Raw genomic sequence first — 24,198 nt, 5'->3', positions numbered from 1 at the left:
TGATAAAGATTGGAATAATAAACTATCGGATGTTAGTGCGTGAAATGACCTTAGCCGTTAAAACGCCCTTAAAAATTAATAATAATAATAATAATAAACTATCAATCGCTCAATTCTCCACTAGAACCAAGATTGATTCCTCCACCAGCTTACAAAGATATAGAACCACCTTTTGTAAGAAAAACCCATTTAATATTGCTATTGAATTCCGTTATACCAACAAAATTAATATAAATAGTTTTGCTGACCTAAAATCATTCAAAAACATATTATAAATAATATTTTATGTAACAATACGAACTTAAAATAATAATATGTAGTTAAATGTACCTAAAATAATTTAAAAAAACATATTATAAATAATATTTGTGTAACAATTTGAACTTTAAATAATAATATATAGTTCACTGCGTTGTTATTTTGAAAGAAAGACTGATCATCTCACCCAGCACAATCCATTAGGCTTTTGGGTGAATGCCATTGTTATATAATACAAATCTACTGTTCATAATATAACGTTGTGTAAATACCATATCTGTAAAATTGTGAATTTTGTTAATTGGCAAATAAAATTGACATAAATACTGTTTCGTACATTTAAAAATACTGTTACAGTCCTTGGCAATGTTAGCACCCTCGGTCATCAAGGAAATTTGAGTTCGCCTATAAAAAACTTAAATATGTCAATCTGTAGACACATCCCCTGGAGATGAACTTAAAATAGGTCGAAACCTTGGCAGTAACAACTGAATTTGCTTTTTTCTTCAAGATCGTATCATCTAGTGTTCATGAGTAAAAAATAGCTTACTTCCCACGCCCCAAACTACGGGTTATTCCTCGGGGTAATTAAGGATAAGCCCATTCCTTCACGCTAATAAATTCATTCGTTCCAATAAATAACACAACACCTTCATATAGGTACAAAGAGGTACATACAATTGGTATATGTTATTGGTTTAGAAATTTAATTATTATTTATTGTAAACGTTTTAAATTAACCAGAACGTGCATACAACATTGGTCATATCAGTACATGACATAAACAAAAAACATAATAGCCTGGTTTTTTTTTTTTTTACAATTCAACAATTATGTAACGAGAAACACTGATGTAAAGGTAGAAAATATTAATAGGAAACGAACAGAGAATGTTCAAGTTGGAATGGCAAGAGAAGTGAGAAAAAAAAATTTTTTGCTAATTTGTTTATAACGCAAATGAATATTTATTTTATAACAATAAGAAGCTGTTATAAATAGGCCAGAAAATAAAAATCGCGTGATGTAATTTTAAAATTCAGCAAAATGTAGAAAAGGTTAGCCATAACAAATAAATAAAGAAGGTGAAATCTGGAATGACAATTGGGAGTTGAAAAAAAATGTTTAATTTAAATCTATTTATAATTCAATAAATATATAACGTAAAACGCTGATGTAATGAACCAGAAAGTAAAAGAACACATTTAGACAGGCAAAATGTTGAAAATAGTCATAGGAAATGAACAAAGAAGGTTTATGTTAGAATGACAAGTGGGGTTAAAAACAATGTTTTTGTTTTTTAATTTTTTATAACATAAATTAATATTTATCTTAAAACGATAAGAACCTTTTTTAAATAAACCAGAATGTAAAAATAGTATTAAAAAAAAGGTAGAAAACGTTAGCCATAACAAATAAATAAAGAAGGTGAAATCTGAAAATGAGAGTTGAAAACAATGTTTTTTTTAAATATATTTATAATTCAATAAATATATCATGTAAAACACTGAAGTGATAGTACCGGAAAGTAAAAGAACACATTTACAACCGTTGAAACTATTATTAAAGCACAAAAAACTGTTATTAAGAAACCTCCAACAGGAATAAAATTAAAATGGAAAGACAGCAATAAAATAATGACGGACCATCCGATACTCATGGCTCCAAGAGACAACGTGAACAGGATGTTTGAATTTAATAAAAACTTCCAAATAAACCTAAGTACCACAAACGAATGGGGACGAGAGAAAAACACCTCCTTTAAGAATGGCGCCATCTTTTGGTACACAGATGGATCTAGAACACAAGAAGGTACAGAGGTAGGAGTATTCGGTCCTGGAACGAAATACTCAGAACCCATGGGAAAATACACCAGTATCTTCCACACTGATGTCCATGTAATCGAGAGATGTACTCAATTCAACTTGACCAAAAGGTACAAAAGCCTAAAACGATAAGAACCTGTTTTAAATAGACCAGAATGTAAAAATCGTACTCAACAAAAAGGTAGAAAACGTTAGCCATAACAAATAAATAAAGAAGGTGAAATCTGAAAATGAGATTTGAAAACAATGTTTTTTAAAAATATATTTAAGATTTAAGCTTTATTACGTTTTAAGATTACATAAAACGTTTTAAGATTTCATAAAATTAAACTAAATTTGTTTAATTACACAGCTATCATGTCAGATAGCCAAGCAGCCATCAAAGCACTAAGCACAAATATTATTAGTTCAATGATGGTGTTGAATTGCAAAACCAAATTAAACTTATTAGGTGTGCAGAACAAAGTCAGCCTCTGCTGGGTCCCAGGACACATGGGAGTAGAAGACAACGAGAAAGCGGACACCCTTGCAAGGAAAGGAGCTGCTATACCGCTGATAGGAACCGAGCCCTTGTCTGGCATAGGAACCCACACTATCAATTTACCTCAGACAGAAGGACAAAAAGAAAATGAAGGAACAATGGAATTCACTCATTAGATGCAGCCACTACAAGAATCTCTTTACAAATTTCGGAAGAAAAGAAATTACAGAATGTGTCAAAGGAAGCAGGAATAAACTGCGAATCCTAACAGGATTCTTAACAAGACACTCCAAGTTAAATGAAGAAAGAAGTATGAAATGATCCAAGACGGCACATGCAAATTCTGCTAAGAGGCAGAGGAGACACCAACACACCTAATAAACTGCGGTGCTACACTTGCCCGCAGGAGGAATTGCTTTGGGATGTACAATGTGACCATAGAAGAGATTCCACCATTGAAACCGGGCCTACTAATCAAGTTTCTTGATGAAATAGGACTAACCGATGTGCATTAAGCAGAGCACGGGGGCTACAATAGCTCTTAAAGGGCGCAGTATATTACACTCCGACCAATATATCTACATCTACCCTTAAAAACTTTGAAAATAATCATAGGAAATGAACAAAGAATGTTTAAGTTAGAATGACAAGTGGGGTTAAAAACAATGTTTTTGTTTGTTAAATTTTTATATCATAAATGAACATTCATCTTAAAACAATAAGAACGAAAAGAAAAAGAATTTTAAATAGACCAGAATGTAAAAATCGTACTCAACAAAAATGTAGAAAACGTTAGCCAAAACAAATAAACAAAGAATGTTCAAACTGGAATGACAAGTGAGAGTTGATAACAATGCTTTTTGTTTTTTAATTTGTCGAGTAAAGTGGGGGTTAATATTTTGCTATGATTTAAACAAATACCCTTGTGGCAAGTCTGAGGAAATTGTAGTTTTATTTGCCGGGTCGCTAGGGTCAGGCTAACAATGAACGAGGCCATAAATTTCTTCTTCCAGGGGTCCCCCTTGGTGTTGATTATATCTAAGACAAGAAGCGGAGGATTAATCTGCCGAGGGCTGTGGAGGCGGTAAATCACCCTGAAGGCGGTGGGAGGCGGCAATGAAATATAAAGCCGGCAAGACGAAGAGCCGCCCCCGACAAGAATTTATAGCTCTATAAAAACGTGGTGTGGCCCAAGGGTAATGGGGGCGGGCGCCTAATTCAAGACACTTTGCTTTTATGTTCACACCTACCCTAAACCGGGGGTTCTGCGCTCAAAGAAAGCTCAAATAACTTTTTGGCACACTCAATTCTTATAGTTTTTTCTTTTTCTTTTTATTATTATTGTATTTCATAAAATTAAACTAAATTTGTTTAATTGTTTAGAAAGAATTGATTAATATTGTAAAATTATATTGAAAAATAAAACTGTTATTTACATCGAATATTTACACTTCACCGATAAAGTTTGTTTCCGATTAGTACATTCTACATCGCTTAATAATTATAAAAGGAAATATGTTCAATTTTATTGTTCATATTGCGTCTGTCATATTTTCCATCTACCCATTGCAGTTTGTGGTCCGATTGATCAATTAACATTTTTCAATTATAAAAAAGTCAGTGTCACGAGCGGGATTCGAACCCACGACCTTCGGCTAAATACGCCGCTAGTCTACCACTTGAGCCATCGTGGCTTCGATCCGCTCGGACACCAACTTCCCACCTCAACCTCATCTCTCGAATTTTCCCTTTTTTTTTGCCATTGGTCAATCGGACCACGAACTGCAATGGATTCAATAATTAAACTGAAGTATATCTTCACGAAAGCTCTCCGTGACCGTTTCATTTGTCACCGAGAATCGACTTCGATCGGCGACTTTGAGTTAGAGGGCTAAGTAAAAAAGCCTACAATCTTTAAAATTATCCATTTTTAAACTTCATACCCTTTGATTTGTTACATTTTAAATTCGAAAACTATCTTCTGTTAGGTTGCAAAGTTTGAGAGCTTATTTTTGAAACTACCAACGATAAATTGTAGCAGCTGTTGCATTTACTTCCAAAATTTTGCAATCAACTTTATTTTATGTTATTAATAAATTTCTATTTCAAAGTTTAGTTTAGGGATAAGGTCACTTATTATTCATAAGAACTGTTGATATTTCCAAATTGTTTAATTGGGCTGGTTATTTAACTGTTTAATTGAGTTACATTTTCGGTAAATTTATTTAAGTCGTTTGTTTTTCCTTGACACAAAATAATCATTTCTAATGTATAATAATGTAAACGTAATTGCAGGTTGTGTCGTGAGGGTGGCACGTAATGCGATTCGTCAGCTTTAATAACACGTTTTCTACAATTTGAATGTTTAATTTACCTCCATTAAATAGATAATAACTAATTGCCACGTAGTAGGACCAATAATGGATTCACATAATTGTGAATAATGACTTGTAATTAAATAATTATGTGAACGCTGTTAAAATCGACACAGGAGGCAAGAGCAAAATTAATTGCTGGGCAATTTTTTCTCATGCATTTCTTTTTAATATTGACGTGAATTGGAATATATTAAAATATAAAGTTGTTAGTAATATGTTAATTTAAAGATGGGCAACGTTATGAAAAGGATTAGTAATTAGCTTAATGAAAGCGTGTCAAAATGATCAGAACAATGAGTTAGTTAATTGCAGTTTTTCCATGCAGACAGGAAAGTTCTTTTGAGAAATCCACCGGCTTCCTGATGATGTTTCGTCGCTCCACAAGAAAAAAAAATCTCTTTATGCCTAATCTGAAAATTATTTAATTAAAATAAATAATACTTTAGTTAGTGAGAGACAGTGAAGTTAAATTGCAACAATATTCGTGAAAGGATGCAAAATTTAAATCCCGGTTTACCTAGTCGCTTGGAATGATTTATCTTCGGTGTATTTTTTTGGTTTTATTCTTGAACTTTTGCGGGCTTTCTCTTTAGATTTGTAAGACATACAGTGTAGGTAAGATACAATGCTTTGTGTCCACCCTCGTGGCACTTCTAAGTTATTGGTGCATAAATTCTCTCCCCTTTCTGTTTTGACTTCCACTCCTATTTATATGCTAATAGAAGAGAAAGAGCGTGATCTATGCAAATCACATTGAAACAGACGTCTTTGACAATTAGGGATAAAAATATTGGAAGACATTCACACAACCGTTAATAGTAACATGGGGTTAAGATTTCTACGTTGATATTTTATGCACTAATCAAGTACATGGGCTTGTCTAATCATTGTGTAATAAATACAGAAAAGAGTATATTCTGAAGCAATTATTTTCTCTGCATTCACCTAAAACACGGTACTTTGATCATAAAATCAAAATATGTAATATAATTGTTTTGAGTAATTATGCTATTATATAAGCAAAAATATGATCACCTTAATTACTATCACATTAATAGCAAGTAATATTATTACTAGTTTGATTCAAGTAGTTTATATTTAAGTGTGAACCTTGACGGAAAAAACCCGTTGTACCCTGCTTTAATATAACTACGTCATGCCATATTTCTTCAAAAAATGTCGAAATAAATTTTTTAAAAAATTTTTTCGGGGACCGCGGTAGCCGAGTGGTTAGCATGAGAGTCTCTCACGCCGCGGTCGTGGGTTCGATTCCCACCGTCGCCTCTGGCCCTTTTTTCACAATAACCCCCCCCAAATTTGAACACACATATATGAATTGTCACATGGCTAATATGCATAGTTCATAACGCCAAAAAAAAAAATTCTAGAATACTTACGTTTGTTGCAAATGCACAGAACCCAAGCTTATGATTTCAAAACAAATCCGTTTATTGTAATCCCTCATCATTTGGCTATTAAGCCTTCGTTTAAGAGCCGTAAATTTTTAGAGTGGCTTAATTAGCACAATCATGTTCGTTAAGAAGAATTTAGAACCACTGTACCATTAATAATATCCGCAAAAAATTAATAACCCGTAGAGATTCTAGAGCTCAACTGCCGTGTCAACTTATGATGCTAGAGTGGCTTCGAGTTGTGTAAATGCAATATATATATATATGTATATATATATATATATATNAAAAAAGATGGCTGCACTCTCCCCTCAAGACAAAATGAACTGTGCTGTGTATATAAGTCACAAAATTACAAAATGTATAAACATATACAGATGGTAATAAAAAAAAAAAAAAAAAAAAAAAAAAAAAAAAAAAAAAAAAAAAAAAAAAAAAAAAAAAAAAAAAAAAAAAAAAATTAACAAACAAAATAGATTCCCTTCTTTTGAATGGGTATTTTTTTTATGGTTCACCGTTGAAAAATGTGTTCTCTTATTTTGGGAGATGTTCACGGTATCGCGTTCTGCGTAGGACTGTCCTTCTCTTCTTTTTTCTCTTGATTATGTAGGTCCAGTACGGCACCGTTGCTTGACATTGTTGTTGTTACGTAACAAGCAAGAGAGGAAAGTACATGATTGAGGGAGTCAGTGAAACAGAAAGAAACAAAGGTGGAAAAGTAGATAGAAAGAAATAGAGAACGAGAGAGAGGCGCAAAAGAACAAGAAACAGTGAGGCAGAGAGAGAAAATGATTGAACGAGAGAGGAGAGAATAAAGGCAATAACTGATACATAAAGAGAGAGAGAGAGAGAGAGAGAGAGAGAGAGAGAGAGAGAGAGAGAGAAAGAGAAAGAGAGAGAGTGTGATGAAAGAGCATCAGTGAATGATTTCCGTTACGAAACTCATTTTTGAAACGTTGATTTTATCATAACAAATTTTACCATTCGTTTCTTATCGAAGTATACTAATAAAATTAATACATGGTACTTGATTATTGAGTGATTTAATTAATACTCTCTGTACAGGGCACTCTCGACACGACACGCAAGAATGGCACAATTACACTGAAGTCAAACACTTTGAGCCCTGAAGATGATCTCAATAAAGATCGAAACGTTGGCACGATAAAGAAAATGTTTTTCTGAAACCTACATCACATCAGACCGCATCTCACGATTTCTAAATAAATAAATAAAATTAATGCATCCAATTTTCAAAAGGAACCAAACATCTTTGAAATATGAAAAATCCATTTAACATACATATTCATGTCGTAAACGTTACTTACGATATATTGAAATTATTGAAATAGTATTTAACGGATGTATGATATCGGTTATCGGCTCTCCGCAACGTAAACATGTATTTAACTATAGCTATATATCGTCAAATTACATGCTGTACAGAAATATGCAGATTTTAAATTATTTTCCTATTCTTAAAGGCGTAAATTATGGTGAAACTGTCTATAGACGAATAGACAGTTTCCTTTATTGTAATAATTATTTATATAAAACCTTTTTTTATAGCAACCATATTTGCTTAGTGTTCATAATTGACCATATTAATTATTCCAATCTTTTTACCTAAGGTTTTTGCTTGGGATGAAAAAAATATGGCAGAAAGAGGGAAAATTGGACCGGTTAGAGTTACGATGAGGAGTTGGTGTCCGAGGGGATCAAAGATGATAGCTCAAGTGGTTAGAGCGTCGGCGTATTGAGCCGAAGGTCGTAGGTTCGAATCTTAATTTTTCATCCCAACCAAAAACCTTAGATAAAAGGAATAATCAATTGGAATAATTTTCTTATAGCTTAGTTTTCATTTACAATAAAAAGAAAAAAATGATCTTGAATTTAATTTTCAGGTAAATGTCGGTTGTCTATTAATTAGTACGCATGGCATATATTTGAAAAAATAAAAGGACTTCAGCAGTTTATTTGTGAAATTGAAGGCTGTGAGTAAATTTCAATGCGTCCAAAATGGCCGGTATAGAATAAATAAAGTAAGTTCTTGTGGTCGTGTGTATGCGGTCCACGTAGTTGGCTAACAGTCCGACGTTTGCATCAAAGGAAATCCCCGTAGACTGTCAAATCTTTTTCAAATGCGTCCTATATGCCGGACGACGCACCCCACATACCAGTTTCTATCCCTTTTAGCACCTTTCACACGGGTCCAAAATGTATAAACAACGCTCCCCCTCTCCAACGGATCCTATCGATTTTTTCGTCACGTTCGAAATTGGCCAAACCGGCCGTAATCAATGACAGCGTTGCGAAACCCATCTTTTTCTCTTGCAGACAAATGGGATGGAAGAGCTGACATATTCTAATAAGCTGTCTCCTGCCCCGGGGGAGAGATGCACAATACAGAACTCTACCCCCCATTCAACTTGTGCCCAATCATTCTCTGTCAAACTGAAAAATGCCCCGAGCCAACCCTTTTGAGAGAGAGATGATGGAGAATGATTCACAACCTGGCTCTATGATAGGCACAAAGAACATGTCAGACAACGCATGAAGTCATTGTGAGAATCGTTCATTCGTACCCCAAAAATAAGTCTGTCAACCGCAAGTTTACACTAACAGTAGTAATAAACAATGCCAAAAAGGTTATATGAACGTAAGGAAATTAGTTAAAATGTTTTCTGTTGTAAATCGTTTTGAAATGGTGGAGAAAATGAGTATAATTATTGTACAATATTATGGTGCTTTTGAAATCACGTTTAATGCAATCTGGCTTATTTAGTTCTTATGTTAGGTCATTACTGTAAATTATGTAATTTCTCATTAACTTATTATTGTAGAAAGTTTTACAATACAAATCTAAGATGAGGCCAACATCAAGTTCCTTTTCCGAACTTATGAGGAATCTATCTCATGAATATATATCAGGACTTTCAAACTTATATAACTTACATAGTCGAATTTGAAGCGTCTATTTACACATTGAAAATATAAAGTTAAAATTAAAACTACAATTAAATTGATAGTGATCAATCATGACTTGTCAATTCTACAAAACACATTGCCTGTCGTGTTTGCTTTTCGTAAGACGTAATCCTTCATCTTTTTTAATTTAAAATTATAACTAATTATTTTCATTAATCTATACGAGAAAGTTGGTAATCACAAATTCAGTTGATGTTGGTGTTGATGATGAGAATACTAAGAAGCGATGGCTTGAAATTACCCAAGATGAGCAGCCTTCTCGTTTGTTATACTTTTCCTTGTTCCCTAGTTCAGTTCAACTGATTCGATTAGGTTTTCAAGAAGGAGGCCCCCAAAAATGGTACGTTAGATCTCCATTGAGCATATTCAAAGTAAATGTTGTTTCTTCGCCCCCATTCCATAACCTATAAATGGCATCGTCGTTGAATACACCTGTGCTGTGAAAGTTTTTCTCATTTGCGCGGGTGCTTTAACTATAATCTTAATGTGTCTGCTAACTATAGAGCTAGTCGATTTTGTTTAACGGGAACCGATTCTTAGATGAAGGAGCTAATGTTTGATCTTGTTATCCCAATCATACGTTCCGGGTCTATAATTTGTCTTGCTGATCCTCCTAGCCAGGTGGTCTGCTTATTCATAAATCCGAGATGTTTTGTCATGACCGCCTGTGGCTACTAATTTTCTTTTTTTTAGGTCTCACCACTACTTCGACAGTGCTTCCATGTTTTCCTATTAGGAGCCAATGAACAATTCGAACCTATGGAGCTGCTCAACGAACTCTATTCAGACTCGTTGACGAGTTTTTTATTCTTCTTTATCCTCTCAACTGCCCACTTGCACTATTCACTTCGCTCAACAACCGACCAAGCTCAAATCTTCTTGACACTAACTCTGGCTTCTCACTCATATTTGGCTCATCGACGGGTTTCACAACAGCGCACGTCACTTCCGAGAGACATCGCGGCTCGCAGTCGTCACATTCCCGAAACTCCAAGGCACACAGCTTCCACCGTGACACCGGTCACTACCTAAACATACTCATTATTTTAAAATCATTTTTCTTACGTACTTTTATTGCAAGTAGAACTACAGATTACCTGGTATTCCTTAATCAAGAACTTATTACTTTATACCTTACTAATTACTGATTAACTAGTCAAGAAGCACACATCTGCTTTAGGTCTTACACTCTATACCGTCTACAAACACAGGCTTCGTTAAAACTGTAATTAAGCTGAAAAACCAGCAACTTTGTCAAGGCTGCTCAGGGCACTGCACACATCCGACGGAGCTCACAGCCTGGCTAAGAGATCACGGCGCTCAACAGCTCCACTACAGCATCGTCCGTTTCCTCGCCCACTACACAACTGCGATCGCCAAAGGATAAGTTTTCCCAAGTCTGGATGTAATCACCGACAATTTGGATATAACTAATGCTAAAAGCCTTCTAACCTTACTTGTAGTTTTTTGGGTAGTTTTTTTTTCAATGTAACCTCTTAAGATTTTCTATGTCATAAGCATTTCAGCTTGAAAGCCCCAGGTGTTTCTCTAATAAGTTTGATTGCAGCTGTTTTGGGAAGCATATACCTAATCTAGTCCTTCACTGTACGATACAATACATAGTACATCTCTGTTGGATATAATTTTATTCAATTTTCTGTTTTCATAACGTTTCTTTTAGTCAGTTGCAAGGTTGTAGGCTGTTGCAAAGGATGTTTCCGGTTAGTCAGTTCAAATTTCCAAGAATGGGTGTCTTGCATTATTACAATACTGAAGAAATTTCCATTTTGACAGGTTCCAAAGTGAATACTAAAAGTCAGACATCCGAAGGGACTCGAACCTTGTTAATTATAATACACCCCCTCTATAAAATTTTCATTTGGCTGGGACCACTGTCTAGAGAGTGACACTTTAATTCTCCGGCGACATGATGCCCTGCGTATCACAAAGGATTAAGCTCGCTGACAAACAACGATTGTTACAACTGACAGTTAACAACGACACTCATCTGACGCTTCATTTGTTTCTTTTTACTTTTCTGTTCTCTTTTGTCGGTTGTTTTTGGTAAATTTCAGTTAATAAACCTGGCTATAAAAGTACGTATATTTAAACATTTGGACATTAATACTGACTGGGATGTATTTCATTTTAGACATAAATCAAAACACATTCTTTAGATCTTTATACATACAGGCTGAAAATATGTATAGATTTTTTCTACTTTTACTTATTCTGCCTAATATTTAAAAATTAAAATTAATTATCAGCTACGAAAAAATGCATGTGGATGAGCCTGGTCTTCACCCTTCACCTTATATCAATTATTTGCATTTTTTCAGAAAACTTTCAAAGTTATTTTTTCTGTTTTTTTTTTATAATAACGAATGAATAATCACTTTTGTGTTTTATCCAAACTAAAACACAATTTTTGTCTGGAACCAATCGATTAGAACCTGAGAAAAATGTCCGAGTACGTTCAAAATAAATTAATTTCAAATTATACTGCAAAGAGAAATAAATAAAGATTACTATTTTCAACATCAATAAACGTTCAGTTACGGGTATTATTGGAATACTATAAATCGCAAATCGTTTATAGCCGGTTATCCATTGATAGCAGGGAGAATACTGGCTTCAAGAGCATTAGGCCTTGCGGTTTACCGACTAAACGGATTGTTATACCAAAGGGCACACGTACAAAAAAGAGTTTTATTATTAACAATAATTTTTCGTCTCTTCCAAAAACTTTAGATAAAAAGAATAATTAATTGAGATTTATTATTAATACTTTCGTTCTTAATAATTCAATGGGAAAGAATAACACCGCTGTTAATCTTAACAAGTTTTCACTCGTCGACTCGACATTTATATTCACCGTTTTCTGTAATGATTTCGCAGGTGAAAATTAAACAAAAGGATAATAAAACAAAAATATTAATAAATTCAAACATTCTGAGTTATTTTAAATGAACGATTTAATGTTGTTATACAATCATTTCTACCAATTCAAAAGTCATAAAACACATCATAATGTAAATGAAATACCAATCATACGTTAGTTTTAATTGGGTTAAGGCTCACATAGGAATCAAAGGAAACGAAACAGCTGATTCACTAGCTAGGGAGCCAACTATGAGCCGGAACATAATATTTTGGTTTAATTAAAAAATTTGGAATGGAAGAACTCCCATATGGCATCGAACTGTGAGGTTTAGCCAAACCTTCCGACTATCATCGGATTCAGATTTCCCTTTCTCCGAAAATAGCAAACGCTCATTCTGCATATCGAACCCCATAATGACTTGAACAATTCTTTAGCTATAAAATCCAGGTACACAAAATTCACAGAACAAATTCATTACACTCGAAACTCAAACCTAACATCCCGTAGTATTCTCAATAATATTCTCAGGATTTTAAAGCGTTGCGACCTGTTGGGTAGTTCATCGTAGCCTAGAAGGTAGAGTTTTTGTCCTTGTGCTAGATTATTTGTTTTTCTTTAATTTCCTGATTTTTTAAAATTTTATTTCCAGATTTGTACCAATCAACAATTTTACTTGTGTGCATCATAATAAACATTGTTCCTACAAAAAAAATCATGCTGATAAATTGGTAAATGTATATAAAATATTAACTATCACTGTTTGTCAAAAACCATTATAAATCGATTGGGTTTTAACTAATATCATAACGTACAAATTAAATTATTTTTAATAATTAATAAATAATACAACATAGAATATTAAGTATTAAATCTTAGCAAAGTAACTTTTGGTCAGTATCGACTAAACAAACTAGGTAAATTATGAAAAATTAAATGATTTTTTTTTCTTTTTGCAGGAAAAGAATATATCAAGTGCAATATTCATTTTGAAATCATATAACCAGAAAAGCGATGTGTTGATCAGGTCAACATGACCTCAAACAAGGACGGGCCAACCATCACCGTCACAGCAATAGTATTGCAAATTAGGAAAGGCTATAAAGACAGAAATCGTTCTAAAGGTATTGAGAAATTAAATTGGGTTGATAATTTTTTTTATTGATTGATTGTTTCCAATAGTTGTTTTAAATCTGAGTGTTCATTACTATTTAGTTTCATTACTACCCAACTATTTTAATTTGAATAAAAGTTTGATGATAAGGGAATGCTTAGATTAAACCAACATTACCGACCAGTTTTGTGGGTTTAGTATCAGTGCATGTGCCGGGTAGCCAGAAGGCCGCTCTCACACCCTCTTTCACTCACTCTTTTCTCTCTCTCTCTCTTTCTCTCTCTCTCTCTCTCTCTCTCTCTCTCTCTCTCTCTCTCTCTAAACTGTCTTTTCCCTCCTTTTTGCCATTTTTCAAATATCGCGTATTCTTTTTGATTCTCGGCGACAAATGAAATGGCCACGGAGAGGTTTACTTATATGACATACTTCATTTAACTTATTCAATTCACTAGTTTTCGTGGTCCGCTTGACCAATTGATATATTTCAATTAATTAGCTGTACTATGCCCGATATGACTATTGGCTTGTAATAATACTAGGTTTTGCTCTATCTGCCCTGAAATGTTGCTCCAACAGGTAAAATCTTTAACTAGGACATTTCGGCAATTGTTTCTCTTTATACATTTCATAATACTAATTTTTAATACTAATCTCAATGAGCTAAGTCCAGTACCGCTAGGGTGGCAAATACAAGTCTGGTTTTTACATGTAGGCTTTTTATTTATTTCCTGCTCCTTGAAACTTTTGGCTTAACAAATTAAAAACAAATTCGCTTCGTTTGTATTTAGGTTGACACAAAAAAATCTTTTATGGACTGACAAAAAAATGGTACTTCATTTTAATTTAATTTTCGCTGTTATATTATATCTTAGTTAATTATTATTATTGTTGTTATAGTTAATATTATCCCTAAAATCTCTAAAAAATTCTAATCAATTATGAAATTTTTTATTAACAAATTATTCTATAATACACACAAGTTCATATAAAATTTTTTTGTTTTTCAAATTTTATGAGAAACTAAATTAAACGAAAATGAAATTGAAATAAAAATAAAATACCTTGTATTAAAACTTCGGACAATTCATTACAAATAATCTCTACAGAAAATAACAATATTTATCTGCTTGCATGTATAGTGTGGTTGGGAGAGATAGATAGAAAGGTAGCAGATACATAGAAGTATGTATGTATATATAAATTTTCAAGTTTTAAAATTGAATTGATTTAAAAATGAATAATGTAATTAATATATATATATATTAATTACATTATTCATTTTTAAATCAATTCAATTTTAAAACTTGAAAATTTATATATACATACATACTTCTATGTATCTGCTACCTTTCTATCTATCTCTCCCAACCACACTATACATGCAAGCAGATAAATATTGTTATTTTCTGTAGAGATTATTTGTAATGAATTGTCCGAAGTTTTAATACAAGGTATTTTATTTTTATTTCAATTTCATTTTCGTTTAATTTAGTTTCTCATAAAATTTGAAAAACAAAAAAATTTTATATGAACTTGTGTGTATTATAGAATAATTTGTTAATAAAAAATTTCATAATTGATTAGAATTTTTTAGAGATTTTAGGGATAATATTAACTATAACAACAATAATAATAATTAACTAAGATATAATATAACAGCGAAAATTAAATTAAAATGAAGTACCATTTTTTTGTCAGTCCATAAAAGATTTTTTTGTGTCAACCTAAATACAAACGAAGCGAATTTGTTTTTAATTTGTTAAGCCAAAAGTTTCAAGGAGCAGGAAATAAATAAAAAGAATACATGTAAAAACCAGACTTGTTATTGCCACTCTAGCGGTAATGGACTTAGCACAATGAGATTAGTACTAAAGATTAGTATTATGAAATATATAAAAAGAAACAATTGCCGAAATGTCCTAGTTAGAGATTTTACCGGTTGGAGCAATATTTCAGGGCAGATAGAACAAAACCTGGTGTTATTACAAGCCAATAGTCATATCGGGAATAGGACAGCTTGGAACAAATAGAGGGAAAAAACTGCAGAACATAAACATCGTACCGTTTTGAAAAAAAAAAATGTTTTTACAAAATCACAATATAGTTTATATATTTCAATTAATTAAGGTTTGTAGTTGAGATAAAAAAGTCAGTGTCATGAGCGGGATTCGAACCCACGATCTTCGGCTAAATACGCCGCTACTCTACCACTTGAGCTATCGTGACTTCGATCGACTCGGCCAACTAAGTAATTAATATTAATTGGTCAAGCGGACCACGAAAACTAGTGCAATTAATAGTGAATATACCTCACGGTCATTATTAAAGCTATAGTTGCCAAAAATAAGCCTGAAACTGTATAGTGAGCTATTATCAACAACATTCCAGCCTGAATGAAAGACGAAGAGCAAAAGGCTCAGTAGGTATTTCTACAAATCTACCCCTAGCCTTGGTCGGGTATCATTTGATCAATTTGTATCTGAAATGCTTTTATCTTTCATGCTGGTTCCACTTAGTCTTCTATCTAGCAACTGTTTTAAGTTGTATCATAAAGTAAGATGTTCTTCAAGTATTTATTAATTTGATAGTTTGCAATGATGACTGCTATTTGCTCTTATTCGTGGTTTATCGTTTAATTTTTTTATTTGTTACTAGATTTTTGATTCAAGGCGTTTTTGGTAATTTGTAGAATGAGGAAATTAAAATTGTGTTTCAAGTAGTCTGTACTACCTGCAATGTCTGTATAACGAACGTCCAGAAACGGCGTGGTCACCAACAACGGATATACAGGGTTAAACATAGAGCCGACCGATGTACGACAACCCTCTTAAATCGTCCAAACAAAACAGCTTGTAAACATCAGGCCTTATTTGGATTTATTGTCGGTTGTAATGAGTGTGGACAGCGCTACGGCCCGATTTCCCTTGTAACAACTCTCGTGTTAGCAATTTAAGCTTGTTTGCTCTCAGTTTACATCTGCCACAGATGTACATGGACCGGACACTCGTAGGGTAAATAACCGGCTTATTGCAACTGATTTTCAACATTACTAAGCCATTACGTTTATACCCTTGTTATGAGATTTGTTCAAAATTTTCTCAACGGGTTGTTTATCAACCCACACTTAATCTAAAGAATTTTTCGCCCGTTTATCCTTATTTTTGTGCCCTTAAAACCCTATTTCGTTATCATTCTTCTGAGAGAAAGGGATATAGGGACAAATCCGTAGAAATAAGTTAAACAAATTTTGATGAAGAGGTGTTTTTTTTTGTCAATTTGGGACCAATTCGCAGTTTTGTATTTTTAACACATTTTTGTACATGTAAAGTTATTAATCTTTTTCCGTGCTGATCTGTAAAAGAGGCACGTGAAAAATGAGAAAAGCGGGCAATGTTCACCATGCGGGTAATTGCTCTGTTTGCCATGGTCAAATCGTTGGTTTATGGGACGTGCCACATCCCTTTTCTGATTTAACTGTCTTTCATCGTTTTCGAAATGTCAGCACGCAAAGGGTTCGGCTGAAATTGTCCGAATTGACAATTTATTACATCCCCACTTGAACCGATACGCTCTGATTATTGGCATTTGAGACGTTAAAGGTTGAAGCTAACATGAAATTATGGAGACAGCCCATGAAAACCGTTCCCATTTATTTCTTTTTGACACTAAAAACGTTCTGTTTTAACAGATTCATTATCACAGACAACAAGATCTTTACGATGTAAAATTATAATATTTTTTTATCAAACAACTTCAAATTTTTAATAAAAAAATAATATACTAAACTAGTAAGTAATATATAAAAAAGCCTTTAAAGTACATAAATGTATACAAAATAGTCAAAAAGTATGCTTTATTTATATATTAATATTATCGCTACTGCTACTTCTACTAACAATAACAATTTACTAAATTCTGCAGACCAGTGCATAAAAATTACGACCATTTACATAAAATGCGTTTCCTATATGTATAAAAGAAGAAGAGAGAAAGAAAGAGTGAGAGATTTAGAAAGAAAAGAAAGAGATAAAGGTAGATGAATAGAAAAATAGATGGATAATATAGAGAAATAAATAATTAGAAAAAAAGGAACAAAGCGGTGAGAGAAAGAGAAAAGACAGAGAAAGAGACAAAGTGAAAGAGAGAGTGTATGTAAGGGAGATGAAAAAGACGAGAAACGTGAGAGAATTGGATAGAGAGAATGAGAAAGATCGTTTTATTTAAATATTTCTCTCATATTACGTCGCTAACGATCTCTCTTATGATTAATTATTATTTAAAAAGAGAGAGAGAGAGAGAGAGAGAGAGAGAGAGAGAGAGAGAGAAGAGGACAAAGATGTGTAATTGGCAAGTAGACAGGTGACTAATGTAGTGAAATAAAAACCCAAGATTGAGAGAGGGAGAAGAGAGAACGAGAAAGAAATTGAAAGAGAAAAAAGAGAAATACTGCAAGAGAGAGACACAAAGAATCAGAGTGAAAGAAGAGAAAGAGAGGGAGAGAGACACAAAGAATCAGAGTAAAAGAGAGAGACAAAGAGAAAGAGAGAGAGAGAGAGAGAAAGAGATGAGAGTGATGTAAATATTTATAGATATGTACTTTTTTCTCAAGATAATTTATTCGATAGATTCTTAGAATTTCTGTTGAGATCTCTTGTCGTAGAGAAGTATTATATATCCGGCCGTTTCATCCGGAAAGTTTCAAGGTCTACTAAATCTCACTAAAAGCAGGAAGCAATTTTTTTGAAAGGGGTGACGTAGGAAGACAAAAGTGGTGTAATGCATCTAAACAAACCGCGTGATTTGTCGTGCTCGGGTTAAGTAATTTTTCTAGCCGGAGAAGAAAAAGAAAGAAAGCACTTGAGGAAACTCAAATTGCTCATAATTTATTCAAGGGTAAAGCGGCGGGCGGCTGTTTCGACAAATGAGAAATCGCCGACATCACGGAGAAAGTGCGGCTGAAAGAAAGTGGAGAAGGGGCAAAGCTCCACATGGCGTCGACGTGCGAGAAGGATAAAAAGAGTTTCAGTTGATTTAGTGTGTAATAAAAGAGGCTGTCGGGAGAGTTCCATCTCTCGCCTCGCTCGTAAATCAAACACCTTCTACCGCCGACACACGGCTCCTAATACAGGCAGTTATACAGCGAAACATTGTTCTTGCTTTATCGCCTCAAAGAACTCGTCGTAAACCATGGAACCAGGCAGAGGCGAATCAAAAGAAATTTATACTCCGTTTCGGTTCCCGATGGCGCAATCAGATTTTAAGTTGGTCAAAACTAACAAAGTTATGGCACAGAATGAGTGTTGTTATTATATTTTCATTTGATGTTTTGGTACTAGTCGATTTTTGGAATTTCATAGTGATGGGTCTGCTAGCAGTGTGTACGCACATTGCAGTTAATAAACGGTTACCGACTTTGTTAAAAAAATGGTACCCAAGGACAAGAAACAGGAACACTGTGATTTCTAGATATGTAGAAGTAGGGGAATTCACGATGTTTGTAAGATCTGTTCGTGTTAACTCGAATAGAGAAATGTCCACCCCCTTCTTTTTTTACCATGTTAAATGTTAATTTTTCAGCAATGCTGCGCGTGGCGATTGGAAGAATCAAAAAGAAAGCTATAACAGTCCTTGAAGGCTTGTTGTTGTTTGTTATGGTTCTTGTTTTGTGTTAAATTGTAAGATACCAGTAGGTAATAAAAAAGAAAAATTAATCATCTCTTTCATTCAAAATGCTATATATGCACTCAAAAAGTACTAACCAATGACTTACATCAAAAGTTCAATTCGTGCCGACATTCCTAACTTGTATCCTAGTATCCAACAGCCTACAACTTTATAGGTTAGGGGATGTATTCATTATGAATGAGAGTATAAGGACAGGTCAGAAATTAACAAATGAAATTTATTGGTCTGATTTAATTAATGCGTATTTAAGAATAAAAATACTTGTAAACAACAAACAGCTGTTAAAATCATGGCTGCCACCTTGTTTACCTACGCCCTAATGGATAGCAATGTGACTACATTTTCGACCTAACCTCTAATTTTTCCCCACATCCTACCTGCATTTGTAAAATGTAAACAATGTTTATAAATCCCAGGCCCTGAAGATGATCTCAATAATGATCGACACGTTGGCACGATAAAAAAAAATGTTTTTCTAAAACCTACGTCACACCAGTCCGCATCTCACGATCTCCAAATAATCATTGACTAACGATCACTTAAGACCACACATTTTTAGTATCTAACATTGAACCTGGTCTGTTATATCGAGCAATGTTAACTAGCCGATTCTTACAAGTCTACGTCATCTTTTTTCTCGATCTAACAGGACCTAACAGAGTTAACAGGGTTAACACAAAGATCGTGAAAATACCTACTGTTTATTAAGTAAAAACGTAACTTCATCATCATCACATCAACACATCATTCCTGTTTTTTCCTTGTCAATGAATGTTTTGATATTGTTTACACAACTGGTCTTATTGTATTTAGACAACTCGAAAAACATTAGAGCTACATTCCAACTCCATGGGCTTAATATATTTTTCAATAAGTTTTTATTAGTCCATCAAAATGAGCGAAAGAGTGAGTTTTGATCGTAAAGATCGGCTTGATATGTATGATATTTTCATTGAAAGTGGCGGAATTTCTCGTCGTGCAGTCGATTAGTACTCACAGAATTTTCCCAATCGCTCCCGAATGAACCACAAATCGCTTACTCGTGTTGCACATAGAATGAGGAGATGCGGATTGGTTGGGGGGGGGTGCATCAAGAAACCGGCCACATCAATTACATGAAGAACTAATAATTTTGTAGCATGTTCTCGAATATCCACACTCCTCCCTTACAAAGACTTTAAACAATAATAGAGATGTCCTTAGAACATACAATTCTTATACCGTATCGCTCTCTTCTTGTCCTGGGTATTTGGGACACTGATTTTGATAGACGGTGCAGAGATGTCGATTTGGGATAGAGAAGACAAAAAATATATCTTATAAATCATGTGCACTGATGAGTCCAAGTTCACCACAAACGGTTCCACAATCGGTGGAATTTTCGAACGTGGGCACAGAAAAACCCCCCAAGGTATACATGTCATCATCAATTCAGTGCCATGACTTTCTTATTACTTGACAGCGCCGTCGTTTTCAATGAAAATAATCTTTTAAAATAGTGGTTAAAAAGTATACGTTCTTATTTAAAATTTTGAAAGTTATATTGACTCTGAAGTACCCTGACAAGAAATATTTAAAAATAGTGGTAATTAAGTGGTATCTAAAATTTAAAACTAGACTAAGGAATAGTAAATTCGTATTTTTTGTGTTTCGATAGTGCAATATGCTCAAGAGAAAATCAGCCGGGCCATCTGAAAAAAACATCCTGAAGATCACCCTCTAAAGAAATATGCATAAAATGAGCCTTTTATGGGATTTGTACACATAAACAAATAATAAATATTATTATTATTACAAACATTCATGTAATTCAATAAATTTGGCACTATCAGTTTTTTAACTAGTAAACCAAAAATCCACTTCTTCAAAATTTTTAAATAAGGACTTTAGTAGCCGGTGATGTTAATGTTCTCTCAAAGAACCATAACATGTTAAGAATGTTAAAAATTATCTAATAATCAATATAAAAAAGTTTTCTTGAGAATTTGTAACAATGTTACTGGTATAAATTCATAGAGTTCGTGGTTGACCACGAATAATTGACCGAATAACTTTTTTTCAATTAATTAATCTTTAATTAAGGTATTGGTTGAGATAAAAAAAGTCAGTGTCACGAGCGGGATTCGAACCCACGATCCTCGGCTAAATACACCGCGGCTCTACCACTTTACCACGTGACACTGACTTTTTATCTCAACCAATACCTTACATAAAGATTAATTACATGAAACAAGTTACTGGTATAGTTAAAAGAGGTAATTCCACTTCACATAATACAAAAGTAGCATAATAATGAGAGGCTATTTATGAATCTCACTCAATTCGAGTAGATGTCATAATAAAATTCAATGGTTGAGTTTTGAAATTTAGCCCATTACCTCGGGTGGAAACATTTCACCTCCAGCTGAAAAGGGTCGATGGCGACCGCATCTGTCGCCCCCCGGCGACATTCTCATACTCTCCTGGTAATTTCAGCCTCCAAATCTAGATCACTTCCTCCCGGGCGGCCACAGTCAGTAATTTCACCGTCAATCCTTGACATGGTAACATGAACGTGTTTACAAGGGGCGGATTAGCCTTTTGTCGGCCTTCAACTCACAATAGGCAGCCCCTGTCGGAGGGCGGGAGACCAAATTAGTTTTTAGCCTTCCCCCGGTCGAGTATTGTGTTTCTCATTGTTGAACGACCCTCACCTGTGATCCCGAGAGACGAAAAACTACCCAGAAGCCTATCATGCTCCGCTAACCACAATATTTACCATCCTGGAATATAGGCTTAAGGAAACTTAAGTAGCCGATTAACAAAAAAACACCATCTGCGAGCATTTATCGTTGACAATAATGGCGCATTGTGGCTGAGTGTCATTGAACGAAAATACAGACAAATCGTCCACTTTTTCTTATCTTTAATTTACTTTTATTCTCTACAAGGATGCTAGTGATAGTTTTAGAGATCTGGTTCCGATCCTCATTACGTCTACTGCTATGTCCATTGGAAGAGTGTAGGTTGTGTACAATTAACCTTCGAAAAATATTGTGTGATTCATCTGGTGAGAATTAAAGCATTTAGAAGTATCCGGCTACAGTCGATTTTCAAAAACCCCTCATGAGATCGGAAGCTGGTGTATGAGTTCTAAAAGTACTTCAAGAATACAGAAATGCCGGAGAAGTGGACATGGGTTTGTAGTTTCGAAGAGTGGAAAAATTTGTTGAGCTTCTGTTTGATTGTACAAATTGGGTCCAGGGTTTTATTGAAAGCGTATGGCTTGTATCGACTTCGTGCAGTTTCTAGGAAAAATGGATTTGAAGGTCTATTGGGTTAATAAGACTGGATACGAAGTGGAGAACTTGGTAAATGTTTCGACGGATTTTGGAATGGACTGATTGGATTCTTTGGTGTTGGAACGCTTGGTTGAAGTCCACTGTTTAATTCCGTATGTTCAGATTGGTTGTAGCAATGATGTGTAAAAGAGTCGTTTGAGAGTTTCAATAAAGTGTTGGCAATCTTTTGAGTTGTTAGTATAGTTTATTTTTATTCTTTGGAGTCAAGAGTAGAATACCAAATAAGTATTTTATCGATGTAAAGTCCCAAATAGCAGACGACATTGACTGCGGGGCGAGGAACAGATTTTTAGTAGGCTGGAGAAGACGTGATAAGGCGAAAGGTGAAAATTATTTGCTGGAATTTGATTTTGTTGAATCTGATCCTCCGTTTCTTGAACCTTTCTGAACTGTAATGATAGCCCTGGAGGTTTCTGAAAACCATTTGTCGGTATGGGTTTGCTGAAAGGATGGCGGTACCGTCTGTCGTATGTGAAGAGTATCAGGTTTGATAGCAATGACCGAAGTGTATACTGAATGAAGAATGGGACCAAGGATGCTGCCTTGTGGAACACCCACTTCCTGAAGGTCATCCAACATTTGCAAAACAGATCTAAATACCATGAATGTTATACCCTGAATAAAAATGACAAAGATAGAAAGAAAGAAATTTTAAAGTGTAAAATACAGCATAAAATGAGTATTGTCTACAAGAATGAACTAACTGGCAATTATTTTCTTTATAAGCCAGCTAAGTATAAACGTATGCGTGTGAGAATAAAATATACTTAGCAGTTTAATAGTATGATTTGTCTAGATTTTAATTTATTATGATTATTTTAAAATCTTGAGATGCTTGTGTGATGTAGGTTTAGAAAAACATTTTCTTTCTTGAGCCAACGTTTCGACCTTTAATTGGATCATCTTCAAGGCCTAGGATTTACAAACATTCTTTACCTTGTATAAATACGTGTAAGATGTGAAAATGAATTTATACAATGATGTACACAAAGTAGAAAGGTTAAAAATATTTGTACTCAAATACTTTCATTAAACCTTAAAATTTCAAATTTATTTATTATTTTACACATAAAATTCATTTTCACATCTTACATGTATTTGTATGTACTTGTAAATACTACACGTTAATTTATGTTTTTAAAAAGTATTCTGAATTTTTCAGCATATGAATGGATGTTACATTTACAATTAATTATTCTTTTTATCAAAGGACTTGGTTGAGATAAAAAACTTAGTCTCACATAAAGTCACGATAGCTCAAGTGGTTAGAGCTGCGACTTATTAAGCTGAAGGTCGTGGGTTCGAATCCCGCTCGAGACACTAAGTTTTTATTTCAACCAAAACCTCACAAAAAAAGAATAATTAATGAAAGAAGTAATTTGGTCAATACACCACTAATGTATTTATTTTAACTTTGCCAACTGTGATTCCTAGCAGAATTGACTTAGAAAAGGCAGTATATTTTTTATTTGTAGGTAATAATATGGAAAAAAGCCCAAAATCTTATCAAATCGGGAAGAGAGATGGCTACTCTATTTAAAAAACCAAAGTTGTCTTGGAAAACCCTTTTTAATCAATTTTACAATTTACAAATATGTTTTTCGTACTGTGAAATTAATATAGGCTCTGATGAAGGCAGTAAAATAGGTCGAAAGCTTGGCAGTAACAACTGAATTTGCTTTTTCCTTCAAGACCATACCTTAATCTAAAGAGTTCGTGAATTATATTAGTTTCCTTTCTTTGATTTTAATAACATTCTTAATGATAATATTAGTTTTTCATAATTTTTCAGTAATTAATTTTTCATTTCAGGAGGAATGAACATTTGGGCCAAATA

This window comes from Cimex lectularius, unplaced genomic scaffold (genome assembly GCF_000648675.2).
Source record: "Cimex lectularius strain Harlan isolate CLEC.00 unplaced genomic scaffold, Clec_2.1 scaffold61, whole genome shotgun sequence".
Classification (NCBI taxonomy): Eukaryota; Metazoa; Arthropoda; class Insecta; order Hemiptera; family Cimicidae; genus Cimex; species Cimex lectularius.
The sequence above is the reverse complement of the archived record's forward strand: the minus strand, read 5'-3'. Positions refer to the sequence as shown.